Consider the following 12,616-nt stretch of genomic DNA (forward strand, 5'->3'; position numbering starts at 1 on the left):
TAAATTCTGATATATTGTCTTTGTTTCTGTAAAAATTATAAGTTTTTATTTCAGTTTTACTATTTTGTAATATAGTTTCAGTACATATATAGTAGTCTGTTCCTTTTATTTTATTTTCTACTGCAATGACAATCGGCAAGACAATTGAATTGTCTTGCTGAAAGTCATTTCAGTATATGTTTGTATATGTTTGAATATGTCGGTATAGTTTATACTGGCAAGACAATCGGTATGACTATCGATTGTCTTGCCAGTTATAAACATTATATATATATCTATTTTATTTTATTTTGCCTGGTATGACAATCGGTATGACTATCAGATTGTCATACCAGTTATAATTTTAGTATTTATTCTTTTATTTGTTTTCTTTCTTTTTGCCTGGTATGACAATCGGTATGACAATCCCGGATTGTCATACCAGCTGTAATATAAAAGCGTGTGTGTGTATTGTATTAAACCATTTCAACAGTTAATCACTTCTAAAAAAATCGAACAATTTTTCTCTCTTAACTTTCTCTCTTCTCTCTCTTCGAACCAAATCAATAGAACTGCTCTTTCCTTGCTCGAGTTTTTACTCAGCAAACTAATTCATCACTTTGTGATATATACATACAAGTATATATATACAGAGGTGCTGTTGGATTTTTCTTAAAAAAAAAAACAAAAACAAATAAAAATCAGTTTGCCCCTTCAAATTCAATTTGTGTTTGTTGATTTTGAACTTTTTATTTTTATTTTCAATTTCTGATTTGTGTCTTTTGGTTTGTCAAAACTGTATTTGTGAGTTAGGAATTTTAACGAGATACATTTCTGTCTAAATTTTTCGATTATAATTAATTTAATTCGAATTATTAAATTAATTTAATTAATTCGAATTTTCTTAATATTATTCTTAAAATTCTGAAAAGCGTGTGTCTTATTATTATTTTAAATGGCTCTCAATTTCCAAATTGTCGCGCATAATCAGGTTGGTTATTTTAATCCGGAAAAATGTGATGTTGAAAAATTTAAGCCATGGATTAGATTTTTAAATGACCATTCGATTGTTAGCTCTGCTATTAAATCAAATGTGATTTTAAACGTCGATCTACTTAGACTGATTTGCACAACTTCTACTGTGGCCGATGATTCAAAATCTTTTTCATTCACCGTCGCAAACACACAGTATGTAGTTGATGAAACAGTCGTCAATCGTGCGTTAAATTTTCCACTAGACAATTTCTGTAATTTACCCTCTGAAAATGATATCACAAATTTTTTCAATGCTATTCACTATCAGGGGGTGATCAATTTAACCAAACTTTCTAAATCAAATTTGGTGTCTGAATGGGATATTTTCTTCGATACACTTTCCAAAGTGTTTGCCAACTGCACAAAATCCAATTTTCATAACATCACTTCCACTCTGCAGTATATTGGTCTTGCGGTTGTTTCCAATCAAAGGATCAATTTTGGCAAACTACTTTTTCCCATTCTCTTGAGACGTCTAACTTCTGCTTTACGTGATCATTCTACAAATCGTAGAGTATCATGTTACTATGCTCGTTTTCTCATGCTCATAGCAGATCATCTACTCACCCCTGAACACAAAGCCCTTTTTGCTAACTCTGCGGTAACCGAACCCCCTCCAGTTAGCAAAAAGATTTACACTCGCCAAGACACAACCTTCAAATTCATGCAAGTTCCAGTACTTGTATCTGCTTTCATGGCCACTTATATTCCTTTACCTATTTTCAATCTTCCCGGCCATGAACAGCAACCTCAACCTCCAGTGGTTCAAGCCACCCAGGCTCTTCCATTACAGGTAGTAATTCCTCACTCTCACTCTCTTCCTACTTCTGTTGAAAGACCCCCAATGGTTGATAGGGCTGACCATGAAGTTGTAGAACCACAGCTTCAATCCCAGGTCATAGAGCCAAACACAGAGTCTCATACTATCTCAACCTCTCCCCCACTGTCTAAAATGTTACCCAGGAGATTACTAGGAAGTAGTACATTGTTAAATATGAGTGAACCCTCAGCTCTGCCTCCTCCTAAGAAAAGAAGAACATATTCTGAGGCATCTGAAAGCCCATCCTTGTCCTCCCAACAGGACATGGACTTTGAAATGGCCAATGAACAGTTACTAGAGGCATTCTCTCAACAGGATGCATCTATTGAAATTCGCCATAGGGCCATGGCATCTTGTACTGAGTCAAGCACAATTCCATTACTCACAATGGAACCATACACTTCCCCAGATCATACTCAGGACACACAGCGAGGAGTGCACGTAGAGTCGGTTACAGTGCCTGCCATAGTTACGGCAGAAGAGCAGTCACATGCTTCAGAGGGAAAATCTGACTCTCCGCCATCTTTAATAGAGTCATTTTCTCCCCTCCCAGATCCAACACCTCTGGCTCCCTTAGGGGATTCTCCACTCGCAGATTTATCTGGAGAAAGTGGAGGGCAACTCGGTCAATCTATCCCTGAAGCAATTCAGACATCTATTCCAAAAGATTTGATAAGTTTGACTGAGGATCGGGACTCGCGAATTCCCATTGCACCACCACTGACCTCTCTTGAAGAAGCTAGGGTGATTTTTAATGCAGGTACAGAAGAACAGCAACTGGAAGACTCCTCACGAGCAATTATATTGAGAGAAACACATGCACGTGAGATGAGTGAACCAAACACGAGTGAAATTCAGGTGAGAGCACACACAGACACTGATACTGTAAACCTGTTAGCTCAGATTGCTGCCCTAAACGAAGAACTTGCTAAAAGCCAAGCTGAAGGTCAAGCATTCAAAGCACAAGTGGTTGAACGGTCTTCTTCTTCCACCTCTGTCAACAATCAGCTTACAATCATAAGGAATGACATCTCAGATCTAAAGACCACTGTAATACCAAAGCTCAATTCTATTCAGGACACTCCAAATTTATCAGCTGATGACATATCCAACTTCTGCTCTCTACATACAAGAATGACTTCTCTTGAAGACCTCGTTGAGATGAATCATTCACTGGACTCCTCAAGATTTCTAAAGATAGAGACGGGCATGGAACATCTCAATGAAGGGATGAAGCACCTATATTACATGATCAAGAATTCTCATTGCCCTAATGAAGAACAAAGAGCTTATTTTGAAGGACCGTCTGGTGGAGGATCAGGCTCTGGAGGTGATGGAGGTTCCAAAGGAAAGTCAGTAGAGGATCCCTCAACTAAGGGGGAGAAGAAAGGGAGTAGTGCCAAAGGGAAAGAAAAAGATACCTCTGCTGGAAACAAAGGAAAGGCTGATGATGTCTACTACAGTGGAGAACAGGATGACTTTGACATTTTTGACATTCCCACTGAACCAGTTCAGGAAGATAAAGATGGGTTATTTGAAGCTGAAGAGGAAAGTGATTTTGAAGATTGGGAAGAAGAAGATACAGTGGATCCTATGTTTGAGAAAGAATTTCAGAAAGAGCAGTCAGAGATGCTAAGAAAAGAAGCTGAACTTAAGAAGGTCTCTCAGATCATTGACAGGAGGAAAGACATACAAAGAACAGAAACTCTTCAAAAGCAACGTCTTCGTGACATTAAGGCTCAAGAAAGGAGAAGAGATGTCAGACTAAAGATTGGTGAAAAATGGGATGAAGCTAGGAGAGTACTCGATATGCCTCAGCTGAGCACTAACAATGATAGGCAGTTCTTACATCTTCTTGACAAGCTGGAAATCTCAAATCCTAACAATGACATGTACATGAATGCTATCAAGACTGAAGTCTCAAGGATCACAGCTGCTTTTGATAGATCCCTAAATGAGATGAGCATTTTTGTATATTGTCAGAGTGAAGGATCATTCAAGGTGTCACTTCATCTATTTGAGAATCGTTCTTTGTCAGAGATTTGGATTCTTTTAAACAAAGTCAAAAGAAGCTCAGAATTGAATGAAGTTCTTCGAGAAAGGCTTAAAGAGTTTGCCTGCAGGGCTAGTCCTCAAGTGGTCAACAATCCTCATCAGGTGAGATTCTTTAAGTCTGATTGTCTTCAAATCTGTCAGCTAGATGTACAATCTCTTAAAGACTACTCAGCTAAGCATCTGGTCTGGATGGAACATCATTTGAGAACTGCTGGATATTCATCCATGTTGAAGACTCAAGCCGCTGACTTGATTCAAGCTTATTGTGAAAAGAATGTTAAAAGGTACACTCAACTCAAGAATAAGCTGAAGTCAGTTGGAATTCAACCAGTCAGACCAGCAAGCTTTACTTCAGAAAAGGATCGTGTCTTTGACAAGGAATTACTTCAAGATTTAGAAGAAGGTGAAGTCAGAAGAGAAGACAACTGAAGTCAATTAGCTCAAAAATCAATGTAATATGATTAGAGCTTTATGAATCAAGATAGTCTAATGTAGTTATATGTTCAGGCTAGAGGAACATCTATCTTGTATTCACTTATAAATTTCATTTGGAATCTGGAAAATGTTAAATATAATCCAGAACTTTTCTGCTATTTACTTTACATTACTGTTTATATCTTTTTCTTATTTGTTAGTTGAGTTATCCTCTAGGTATTTGTTGTTATTGTCTAATAAGCAAATAGGGGGAGATTGAAAGGCATATGTCATAGCCTACTCGTTTATTCGAGTATTTAACTCAACTCAAATAAGAATGTAATAAGTAAATAGTGGATCAATCATCAGAGAGATCTCACAATGTAACATATGTCAAAGAATAAAGAAACATTGTTCATCTGCAGACTTGAAGATTCACTGGAAGAAGTTCAAGAATTTGATCATGCCTCAGTGATATAAATCAAGATCGTGGATTTAATCAAGTGACAGAGATCTCGTCAAGGTATCATTTATTACAAGGATTCAATCAGAACATCAAAGTCAAGACATGAAGAAACGTCACGAAAGTTAGTCACTCATGAACCAGACAGTACATCGAGTGTCAGCATTGAAGTGGCGGAATTGATTCATAAGTCTCAGTGACTTTCAGAAGATTGTCAGAAGAATGGATGCTGCTCAGCGTTGGTATTAATTCTCTATTAATTAATTAAGTCATATAATTTTATTATGAAAATAAATTATATCTGCAAAGATTAATTTATTTGATTAATTAAATTAATTGATTAATTAATTCTGAATTAATATTAAGGTTTTTCAGAATTTTAATTGGTTAAAATCTGTTTTAATTCTAAAAAGACAACTGATTGTACTAGTATGACAATCGATATGACAATTGATAGTCATACCGAAAGTCATGCTAATTCAGTTGATTGTCTTGATAGAATTATTATTTAGATTAAAATCACTTATTAATTCAGTAAAACAATTTCATTTGAACTAATATGACAATCGGTATGACAATCAATAGTCATACCGAAAGTCTTGCTAGTTCATTTGAATTGTCTTGCTAGCTCTAAAAGATTGTCACACCGAAAGTATTATTGGACAAAGGGATTGTCATACCAGTTCATTAATCTCGGCTGTGTTGATTAAAAAGTAGCAGAAGACCAATTCATTCAACACACATACAGAGAGCAATCAAACAGAAGCCAAGAACAAAAAGAGAACAAGCAGCCAAATATTTCATCTTATCTGCTAATTCAAGATTACAATTTCTAGCTTGTAAAGTTAAATCCAATCAACTAGAAATCACTCTCTTGTTCTTGTGTATCAATCTAGCGGATTAAAATCCCTAGAACTTAATCTCAAATCGCATTTAGCATTTGATCTTTTAATTACAAAAATAGAAAAAGTTCATGTCGAATTTATTCTAGATTTGTAATAATTGATTTGAGATTAATCCCTTGTAACCGATACCGTAGTTGTAACACCTTTCAAGTTTAATAAAAGTTTTATTTAACTTGAATTTTGTTTCACAATTTTATTCCGCATTTTATTCGACTAAACGGTATTGTTTGCATTCAACCCCCCCTTCTACAAACAAATTGGGACCTAACAAACTGTTTGATGTTATTTCTAAAAGATATTTTTTTGATTTTGGTGTTGTTCACTTGCAGGATGGTATTAAAAAGGAAGATGAGAAAGTGGAATAAGATATCTCTAATCTATTTGATGAGGTAATAATCCTGCTAAATTATTTGTGGAGAGAGTGTATATGAAAATTGTCAAGACTTTCATCGTATTGTTACGACGAAAAGTCAAATTTTTTTACAAATGGAAAACCATGAAGGATGATATTCATATGGAAAGTTTAGTTTATCTCGTGGTTTTAGTTCACATACCAATATATAATGAAAAAAAGGTATCATTGATTCTTAATCTTATATATTATACTTTCTTATATTTTGTTAACATTTATGTTCTTATATTCTTTATTTTGAATAGGTGTATCAAAAGTCGATTGAACCAACATGTGCACTCTCATCGTATTGTTACGATAAAAACCCAAAAAAAATTATAAATGAGAAGTCATGAAAGATGATATTGAGATGAGAAGTTCAGTTTATCCCATGGTTTAAGTTCACATACCAATATACAATGAAAAAAAGGTATCATTGATTCTTAATCATATAGATTATACTTTCTCATGGTTTATATTCTTTATTTTGTGCAGGTATATCAGTTGTCCATTATACTTTCTCATGCTTTGTTAACATTACATCCTATTGTATGCTTTGAATGCTTTTGTATTTTTCAATTGATGTTTTTTAAAGGTAAACATTATAGTTGAGATACACAATCTGGTAATATAATTTATTTCTTATAAGTCATTTTTTGCACTCCAACTGCTTGATCTTAGTCCTAAAGAATTTCGTTTTGTTTTTTATTTTTTGTTATTTTCTTGCAGAATTGTATTAAAAGGGAAGATGAGGAAGTAGAAGTGGAAGATGAACTATCGGCTCTATTTGAATTACAACTGAGATTATCTTTGTGACGACTGAGAATTTTGCGACGTAATTATGAAATATGTGAAGTGCTTATAAAATACGTGATTAAGTCGATTGGACCAGCATGTGCACTTTCATCATATTGTTACGATAAAAACCCAAAAAACTTTATAAATGAGAAGTCATGAAAGATGATATTGAGATGAGAAGTTCAGTTTATCCCATGGTTTAAGTTCACATACCAATATACAATGAAAAAGAGGTATCATTGATTCTTAATACTATAGATTATACTTTCCCATGGTTTGTTAATATTTATATTCTTATATTCTTTATTTTGAGCAGGTATATCAGTTGCCCATTATATTTTCTCATGCTTTGTTAACATTTATATCATATTGTATGCTTTGAATGTTTTTGTATTTTTCAGTTGAGGTTTTTTTTAAAGGTAAACATTATAGTTGAGATACACAATCTGGTAATATAATTTATTTCTTATAAGTCATTTTTTGCACTCCAACTGCTTGATCTTAGTCCTAAAGAATTTCGTTTTGTTTTTTATTTTTTGTTATTTTCTTGCAGAATTGTATTAAAAGGGAAGATGAAGAAGTAGAAGTGGAAGATGAACTGTCGGCTCTATTTGAATTACAACTAAGATTATCTTTGTGACGACTAAGAATTTTGTGACGTAATTAAGTCAATAAAGTATAAATTATGTGAAGTGATTATAAAATACGTGATTAAGTGATGATTAATTGTCTTTATTGTATATTAGTATCTGGGAACGTAGATAGACGCGTTCCAATTAAAGAGTCAGCTTAGGAGTTAAGATGTGTTGTCGGACCGTCAGGTAGAACGAAACTCATCCTAAAAAGGGATTAAAGTATTTAAAATGTGAAATATATGTTATTATGTGAAATAAATGTTTAAGTAAAGTATTGTGTTCTAGTGACGTGTCGGTCGGTAATGGTATTGTGAAGCGTAATTGAAACGCTGAGCGTCGGGCCGTCAGACAAAACGTGACCCGGTACGCGAAAAGAGGAATAATGATAAAAAGGGAAATTTTTATGATCAGGCATAAGTTGTGATGTGCGAGTATACGTGCTTGCTTGTCTGTATGCGTGATTACGTGATTTGTTGATATTTTTAAGGGAATTATTTGATTTAAATAAGGTTTATTTAACCTTTGCACATTTTTGTAAAATTATCTGAGTAAGGTAAGGGCATGAGATTTGTTTTATTATCCTCGAAATAGTCCTAGAGACTTTCTAAAAATGATAGACGGATTTATTTCATTATCGTTACATTTTAAAATGATTTTTATGTATTAAAATATTATTTTTAGCATAAACTTGTAAAATTCATATAAAATCAACCGTACGCTCAAAAGTTTATTATGAGTAATGGTTGGAAAGCTAATTTCGAGACCCACGTTTTAAAATTATCATTCGTATCAAATTCATTTTTACGAGAGAGATATTTGTAAATCGAATTCGTTTTTTTCTAGAGAATAAAGGGTGAATTGGAAATAGAATGGCCTAATTACTAAACTACCCTTCCTTGGTAGTATATAACCCCACCCCACCCCCTCTTTCTTTCTTTTCTCACCCAAGCACTCCTCTTTTCTCTTTTCTCTCATTTTTCTTTCTCCCTCTCAGGACTTCTCTCTCTCTCTCGGTACTCTCTCTATTCAATCTCTCTCTCTTGTTCTTCATCCTCTTTCGATTATAAGACCATAATTGTGTGAGATTTTACTTTATCTATCTATATATATGCATGTTACTATCTTCAAGGTTTTTGAAAAATCCAAAGTTGGATTAGGTGGTTTGATTCGGATTTCATGAAAACAAAAAGGGTTTTGATTCTTAAGCGATTTGGAGTGAAGATATGTGTTTGCATGTGTGTATTTACTTGTGTAAATTGGTGATTGAAGGTTGGAAACCCCCGAATGGGGGCACCCCCGTGAAGCCACCGCCACCGGTGATGAACTCCGGTGAACCGGTGGTGAGTGATGATGTTAAAAGAAAACTGAGCTCTAGTATCTTTAAATCAATTTTATGTGTTTGCATGTGGTATTTTGATGAAAAACCGAATGGAATTATAGTTTCAAAAGTTATTGAGTTGATTTTGTTGGTTATGGATGTTTATTATAGGATAATGTTAAGAGATTAGGGTGATTAAAGATGCAAGGATTTGGAATTATGTTTGCATGTGTGGTTTCTTTATAAAAAAAAGAGGTCGAATGGCTCTTGATTTTTGGGAAGATCAAATTGATTTTTGTTGGTGTAAATGAACTATTGATAATTGTTTTTATAAATTATAGAGTGACTATATTGAGTTGAGGTTTAGAGGTCCAAAATGATGCATGCATGTTTCGATTCTTGAAAATTTCGAATGTCCCTGCTTGTTTTTAAGAAATTAAGTTGTATTATGTTAAAATGAGTGATCATCCATGTTTAGGTTTAAATTATGAGTTTAAATTAGTTGTAAGAATGAAACTGAACTAGACTGGGATGATATATTTGATGCATGTCAATTAAGAGCTTTGCATGTTTAATTCTTGTTTGTGTTAAGTGATAAGGCCGAGTAGGCCATAGGAATTAAAAGTCAAAAGCTTGATTTTGATAATTGAAAGAATGATTGGGTGTGTATATGTGAATATCTATGGATTTGTTTGTTTGACTGTAGTGTGTGGTTCGAATTAAGGAATAAAAGAAAAGGGAACTAAGTTGATTGATTTTTAAAAGCTATAAGTGATAGTTATGGTTGTAAAGATTTAGTTGTGAATGAATCGTGTACTCGTATGAGTTATAATCATTTTATTTGAAGAATAGTCGAGATTAAAGCAAGTATAAGTTGGTTATTGAGTATATAAAGATATTAAGGCTATGAGAAAATAATGTGTTATGTTCTATGTGCATGTGTGTATAAACTATACTGGTATAGTTCGAGTCGAGAGTATAATCGAGCTATCGTATTGAGTGAACGTTCCGGGAACGGGAGTTGAGAAACTAAGTAAGGTTTTGGTTTTGATTGTAGATTCGGAACATGAGGGCATTCAGGCTAGGAAAGGGAAATGTATACTAGATTGCAGTAGGTCAACCTTCAGAAAACGAACTCAGGCAAGTAACTCTAATTACTTGTGTAAATGGTTATAGAGAGGATATTGTTCATGCTATGTAGAGTACTGAACTGTTAAAGTAATGAACCCCTGTTATTGATTTGAGATACCCTGTCTTTGATCTTGTGAAATTGTTATTGATAAACTTATTGATCCAACCCATTTGGTAACTCTTTTTCATGTTCTAATTATTTGTTATACCATGAACTGTTATAAACCCTATAAGTACCTTTATGAACCCCTTGTAATGATGCATCATTCCTTGTTTACCTTTTCCCCCATTGATCCTTGAAACAGTTTTGATTTCCCTAACTTGAGTACCATGTTATCATTGATCAAGATCCCTAGAATTGAACTTTGCTTATCCCTGATTCATTCCCTTGACTTTGAAATTCTTGAAATTGAACTTAAGAATGAGTTTCGACTTGAAAAAGTCCGAATGATTTCATATTCTTGGTAAATGTAAAATAAATTTAGTAAACCTACTTTTTTCCAACTCAAGGTTTTCCAAATGAATTCCTGATGGATTGGATTGGGACGTAAGAGGCTAGTGGGACTAGTCCAGTCATAGTAAGAGGCTAGCGGGGCTAGTTCAGTTTAAGGTTGAAATTATGCCATTGGTACCTTAAAGACCGGATGGAGGTCGGTACGGGTTGATCACCCATATTATTATGAAATGAAAGATAAAGTGGTCCAACCAAGGGTTCCGTAATGATTTTAAAAGGAATTGAAATTTCTTATTCAGTAATTGATTCATTGAAAATGAAAAAGATTTATATTGCTTTGATTATGATATTGCGGAGCTTAAAGCTTGTGAACCCTGATTTTGATTCTGTTGATCATATAACGGATTTCTTATAATGAAAAGATTTGTCACTTTCCATTTGAAAGGTCTGTTTTGATCCTTTAATGATTTGTGATGAATGTCGGCTTTCACCCTGCTTTGAGCCATGTTCCTTGAAAGCCCAAAATTTTCTTCATAACCCCTTTTATAACCTGAAAGATAGAAATCTGCCACCTAGAACTGATAAAGTATAATGCCCTGAGATCAGTAAAGTATATTGTGGATTTTATATCGTAGAACTGCTTTATAGTTACTTACTGAGTTTTATACTCATATATTTTGTTTTAATCTAATCATGACAGTTTAACAAGAAGATGGACAGGCTTAGGCGCACTGCTCGTAAGAGCGTACCTGGTGGTCCCTATCGTGTTGAGGGCTTCCGGTTGGCAGAACAGGTAGTAAAGTTTTTAAGTGAGCAAGTGTTTAGCCAGAGAGTTGTAAATATATAATAAGTTATCTGTCAGTTTCAAGCCGGAATCGACTATGTATATTTGATTTTATTTTGGGGTTGTAAGTTATATTTTTTGGTTGGTAGTTGTAATCTTGTCTCATACTTTATCATGTTTGATCCTGTTAGTAGCTAATCGGGGTTTATGCTTATTTAATTAGTAGATTAAAGGTGTGTGGGTCCTCATTTTCTAACCCCGAGATTGAGGGCATCACAATCTTGGTAATTCAGGTTTCAATCTTGCTGTTTATTTAATTTTTGTTAATTTTGAATGTTTGCAAGGCTCCATCTATCTATCATGAAATAACATATGATCCTTCACTTTGTAATATAACATCTTTTAAATACCATAATGGGATTTTCTTTTGATATTGTTTTTCATTAATCTAATAGTTGTCGAAGATTACTTCTTTAAGCTGAATACACATTCTGACATTTGTAATAATTTTGCAGGCATCAAAGATCTATTCTATGAGGCATATTTGTAGTTTTAATCCTAGAGGTTCACATGATTAAGCAATTTGAAAAAAATAAGTTACCAAATACGTATAAACGGAGCATATATTAATTTTTATCTATGAATGGTTGCGACATCTAAAACATTGTTTGTTCAGTTGTCTGAAGGTTACAAACTCTTCAGAGTTTGTGATGAAGAGTCTAGATCGATGATCATGGGTTGATATTTGATTATAAACTCTTATATGATATTGTATGATAATATTTTTCACTAATTCGTTTATGTTTTTCTTAGATACATGAGATTTAATGCTAAAGATATTTATTTGTCTCTTTTCAGGAATTACCGCGAAGCCGTTAATATGTCAGTTACAATGAATGTATATGGTGGAGATGAAATCAATTTATTACTCTACGGATCGTTACTCCATGATGCTTGAAAAAAATAATATTAAAAAATGGATAAAGACCATTTATACCCAGGTTGGGGGCAAATTTTACCATCGTGATATTTATTTAGATAGTAAAAATGTGTAATACGCATTCTCTAAAATAGTATCAGGTCTTAATACCATAGTCAGGTCTATTAAGATGCCTTCATTCGGCATGCGTATTCTTTGTTCATCAACAGAATCACGATTGATGTTCCTTCATACATCCTCCTAAATAGAAAGACTTAAAAGATGATAAGTTTAAATATGTCCAATATATTGTGCGGTATATGAATATATATTTGGATTCAACTTGAGAAGATGTGGTTTTAAGAGTGCGAGCGTGCATATCGAAAAAATAAAAAAAGGATATAAGTTAGGTTATCACAAGCCTGATTCGGTTGCCGAATAGTTTGCAGGTATCGAAGAGTTATTACGTATTTGAAGGAGTAATGTGTTGGTAGAATTGGCCACCCATTTGGAAA

The sequence above is a fragment of the Apium graveolens genome, chromosome 3 (genome assembly GCF_009905375.1).
Source record: "Apium graveolens cultivar Ventura chromosome 3, ASM990537v1, whole genome shotgun sequence".
In the NCBI taxonomy this organism is placed as follows: domain Eukaryota; kingdom Viridiplantae; phylum Streptophyta; class Magnoliopsida; order Apiales; family Apiaceae; genus Apium; species Apium graveolens.